The sequence below is a fragment of the Ctenocephalides felis genome, unplaced genomic scaffold (assembly GCF_003426905.1).
Source record: "Ctenocephalides felis isolate EL2017-DRISC unplaced genomic scaffold, ASM342690v1 CF-g0.4_SCAFFOLD_03571, whole genome shotgun sequence".
Lineage (NCBI taxonomy): Eukaryota > Metazoa > Arthropoda > Insecta > Siphonaptera > Pulicidae > Ctenocephalides > Ctenocephalides felis.
This window is the reverse complement of record NW_020539725.1, coordinates 60,539,148-60,544,878: the sequence shown is the minus strand read 5'-3', so window position 1 is coordinate 60,544,878 and position 5,731 is coordinate 60,539,148.

Sequence of the window (5,731 nt, the reverse complement as noted above, 5' to 3'; positions counted from 1 at the left end):
TCTTTTTGATCTGTTTTACAAAGGCATTTCCTGTAACAATGAAAAGGCTATTAGGAACAATGCGCTTCATTTCATTACATTTCTTTCCTCTGTATATATATATAATATATATATATATATATATATACTAGTATAGTATAATATGATTTGAAAGGCATACGCCACATTCTATTAGAAATTGCTGAGTTAGGAAATGAAATGCTCTTTATGGAAAATGTACTTATGGACACACACACGTATATATATATATATATATATATATATATATATATACTACATGTCATATCGTTGACATTAATTTGACAAAAGATAAAATCGCGACAAAAGAACATTTGATTTGATTCTCCTCTTCATTGTACAATGTCGTAAAATGTACACAAAGCGAAACACAATAAGATAAAATACTTATATATATAATATATATATATATATATATATATATATATATATATATTGTAATAGCTAAGAATATTTAAGGTTATAAGGCATCCCTACAATAACCTGTAACCCTCAAATGTATTCATCAAAACCTTTATATCATTTTCTATTAAACACATCCCTCGACTTCTCATTTTATGTAACATAAGAGAGCAATCTTATCTTATCTTATCTTATCCTAGTGGTGTTAGAATTTCGTTGGCACTTTGTGTCGACACTTTCGAATCTAGGGCTTAATCGATCGCCCTTGGCCCAGATGCGGCCTTGTTTACTTCTACGTGCATACATATGCATTTTTAGATCCAGATAATAGGGAAATGCATTCGAGGAAATATAATTATTCGATTGTTTGGCAGGAAAATTAGAACGATTTTACAAAAACTTCATGAGTATAATAAATAAGAAAGGCGAAATTTGAATTTCAAACAAATTAGTTATCATAAAAATGTTATTTATACTCAGGTTATTACAACTTGAACAGTTATAATATAAACAAATGGCTTAAATTTTTCTCTACGTACTGATTCATTTACATCTCAAATACTCAGGACAAAAACATTGTAAATTCTTGAAATACTCAGGAAATTTGGTAACTTATTTGTTAGTGAGTTATAATAGTTAAGTTGTTTCTTGAGTAGATTCTAAATCATAAAAAATAATTAAACTCAGGCTTGAATTTTCCTGAATTCAGCAGTTTCCTGAGTACTAATTTTATGAACATTCAAATACTTAGGTTTAAATTTTTTGAAAAACTCTTCCAGAATAATTAAGTTATTTTATCAAGTTTCCTGAGTACTAACGCAAGACCATTAAAAAAAATTTAATTTTTTGAAAAACTTATCCAAGTTATTTCCTGAGTAGGTTATAAATCATAAAAGGTAAGAAAACTCAGGTTTGAATTTTCCTGAATTAAGAAGTTTCCTGAGTACTAAATAATAAATATTTAAAAAAAAACTAAGGATTGAATTTTTTGAAAAACTTATCCAAGTTGTTCCCTGAGTAAGTTCTGAATCATAAAAATTAAGAAAATTCAGGTTTGAATTTTACTTAATCAATTAGTTTCCTGAGTACTAAATTATGAACATTTAAAAAAATGATTTTTTTAAAAAACTTGTCCAAATTGTTACCTGAGTAGATTCTAAATCATAAAAATTAAGAAAACTCGGATTTGAATTTACCTGAATCAAGTAGTTTCCTGAGTACTAAATAATAAATATTTACAAAAAAAACTCAGGATTGAATTTTTTGAAAAACTTATCCAAGTTGTTTCCTGAGTATGTTCTACATCATAAAATTAGGAATACTCGTACTTGAATTTTCCTTAATTAAGTAGTTTCCTGAGTACTAAATTTATGAACATTTAAATACTCAGGTTTGAATTTTTAAAAAAACTTATCCAGAATAATCAAGTTATTTTATCAAGTTTCCTGAGTACTAAATCAAGAACATTTAAAAAAATGAATTTTTTGAAAAACTTATCCAAATTGTTTCCTGAGTAGGTTCTAAAATTTAGAATCTAAATCATAAAAAATAAGCAAACTCGCGCTTTAATTTTCTGATTCAAGTAGTATTCCTGAGTAACTAACTGAGTAATGAACGTTTGAAAACTCAGGATTGAATTTTTCGAAAAGCTTATCCCGAATAATCAAGTTGTTTCCTAAGTAGATTCTAAATAATAGAAATTAAAGAAACTCAGGTTTAACTTTTCCTGAATTAAGTAGCTTTCTGAGTACTAAATATGGAACGTTTAAATTTAAAACTTATCCAAAATTATCAAGTTGTTTCCTGAATAGGTTCTAAATCATAAAAATTAAAGAAATTCAGACTTGAATTTTCCTGAATTAAGTAGTTTCCTGAGTACTAAATGATAAATATTTAAAAACACTCAGAATTGATTTTTTTGAAAAACTCATCCAAGTTGTTCACTGTGAAGTTTCGAAATCTTATTCGAACTTATCTTTACTGCCTCCCTGAGTTATTTTTTCCCCTGTATTATAAAATACTAAAATACTCAAGATATTTTTAAATTTACTATACTTAGGAAATGATAATTTATAATTTTAATAAAATTGTAATTTTACCTAAATTGTTAAAACTATACTTTGTCTTCTATAAAATATCATTTTTAAAATTTTCATTATCACAGCGATTCACGTGCGAGATAACTATTAAATTATTCATATCTTTATACCCAAATTAGTTTTATTTAATTAATCACGACATCTAAATTTAGTAACATAATGTCCAATTGTTTTATTTCCTTATCAATTGATTTATGATCATTTATAAATCACTTTTAAAATCAGATGGCGACGACGCCACATTTTGGCGACAATGTCTCAACTATGAAATGAAACAGTTCAAGAAAAATTCAAACCTGAGTTTTCTTAAGTTTTATGATTTAGAACCTACTCAGGAAACAATTTGATTATTCTGAATAAGATTTTTAAAAAATTCAAGCCTGAGTTTTCCTAATTTTTATGCTTTACAACCTACTCGAAAACCAATTGATTATATTGGTAAGTTTTTCAAAGAATACAATCCTGAGTTTTTTCTTAATTTTCCTGAGTTACTATTCAGAAAACTACTTGATTCAGGAAAATTCAAACCTATATTTTCTCAATTTTTATGATTTAGAACCTACGCAGAAAATAATATGATTATTCTAGAGTTTTTCAAGCAATTCAAACCTGAGTTTTTTTAGTACTCAGGAAACTACTTGACTCAGAAAAAATTGAAGCTCGAGTTTTCTCATTTTTTATGATTCAGAACCTACTCAGAAAATAACTTAATTATTCTGAATAAGTTATTCAAAAAATTTAATCCTGAGTTTTTAAATATTCATTATTTAGGAAAATTCAAGCTTGAATTTTTTTAATTTTTATGATTCTAAACTTATTCAGGAAACAACTGGGATAAGTTTTTCAAAAAATTCAATCCTGAATTTTTTTAAATTTTTATTATTTAGTACTCAGGAAACTGCTTCAAGCCGATTCAGGAAAAATCAAGTCTGAGTTTTCTTGATTTTTATTATTTGGAACCAACTCAGGAAACGACTTGATTATCCTGGATAAGTTTTTAAAAAAAGTCAATCCTGAGTTTTTTAATTTTTATGATTTAGTACTCAGAAAATTACTTGATTCAAGAAAATTCAAGCCTGAGTTTTCTCAATTTTTATGATTTAGAATCTACTCAGGAAACAATTTTGATAAGTTTTTCAAAAGAATCAATTTTGTTAAATGTTCTTGATTTAGTACTCAGGAAACTTGATAAAATAACTCGATTATTCTGGATAAGTTTTTCAAAAAATTCAATCCTGAGTTTTTAAATGTTCATAAATTTAGTACTCGGGAAACTGCTTAATTCAGGAAAATTCGAGCCTGTGTTTAATTAATTTTTATGATTTAGAATCTACTCAAGAAACAACTTAATTATTATAACTTAGACTTAAATTTTCTTGGATCAAGCAGTTTTCTGGGTACTAAGCTCAAGAAATTTCTTGATTCAGAAAAATTCAAGTCTGAGTTTTCCTAATTTTTATGATTTAGAAACAACTTGTTTATTTTGGATAAGTTTGTCAAAAAATTCAATCCTGAGTTTTTAAATATTCATTATTTAATACTCAGAATGAATAATAACTACTTGATTCAGAAAAACCCAAGCCCGAGTTTTCTATTTTAATAAAAGAAGAGTTCATAGTGTATTATACATACCAATAGTTACATTTTTTTCTTTTACGTAAATCTTTATCAATTTTTATGATAATAGTGGTGACATAAATAAATAAATCATTTGTTATCAACAAATCAACATTAACAAATAATTAGGCAACGGTATGTGGAAACCTTTCATTTATATTTCATATAAATCAATTTTTATGTTTACATTTATACAACTTTTATCGCGATATGAAATTGAAAGATAAGACTTGTAGAGATTAAGGAAAATATAAATAACTTATATATAGATATTATATATATAATATATAATCATATATATATATATTTCTATGAAGAATAAAAATGCCAATTATATACCACAATTGTTCAACTTCAAACATTTCAACCTTTGACATGAGAATTGCGTGCAGATAATCGGATTATATATATATATATATATATATATATATATATATATATATATATATATATCTAGTTTGAAGTATAATATTTTTCCACTGGAATTCGCGCTGAATAAACTTCCTTAAGAACTTTCAAGGAATTAGGTCAAGGAGTAAAAAGTTTTTTATGCAATAGCAATTAAACTGTAGCTACTGCTATTAGAAATTAGATGAGAAAGTTTATATATATATTATATATATATATTATATACGTGGTCTGTTCAAAAAGTACCCGGAATTTTCGTTTTTTTCAAAAAAATATTTATTTATTCGTCTACATTAATGTGGTCCCCTTCAAAGTAGTCCCCCAGATATAATACACTTATGCCAGCGTTTTTTCCAATTTTCGAAGCCCTTGATTTCACTTTTGATATGTCCTTGAGCACTCTCAAAGTCACACGGAGCCATATCTGGTATTTTTGCACTTTGCAACACTTATTCATTTTTTACGCAAAATTTAATACAAATTCTTTGACTTTTCATTCTTCCATTGTAAAAATCGCCGAGCTCAGAAAAACACGTCGAACTTAGCGACTACCACAGACAAAGTAAACAGTGAATATAGCTGAAAATTTCATCATACTTTAGGGGCATGTATACCAACACAATAAAAAAAAAAATTTGACAATCAGACACTCCAGACCCGCGAAATTTAATTATTAGTAATTCCGGGTACTTTTTGAACAGACCACGTATATATATATATATATATATATATATATATATATATATAGAATTTTATATTATGTCCTCCAATAAAAAAGGGTTAACCTTTCCATTAAGGGTTTAATCTCTTTAAATTGAAAACGTAATTGCCTCTAATTCCTCTTCCGACGTGTAAAAGAATTTTGATTAAATTCAGAAAAACTTCTAGGTGCTTCTTCATAAAATATAATATAATAAAGAAATTGGAGCCCGCTTCATCATATTTCCTGATTACTTAAATCGATTTTCTTTGGGGCCATTAAACTGTCTTTTAGAAAAAAAACGATTGCATCTTTTATATTGGTAAAAGTTTTAACAAAGACGGAGGACGAAGTTGATGAAAGTTTGAAAGTATATCGATTTCAGTAGGAATTATAGGATTATGGTAGAACAGAACTTGTTGGGTGTATCAGATGAATCGATTTTGTCCTGGATTTAAATAATAATAAAAAAGTACATAATTTTTTC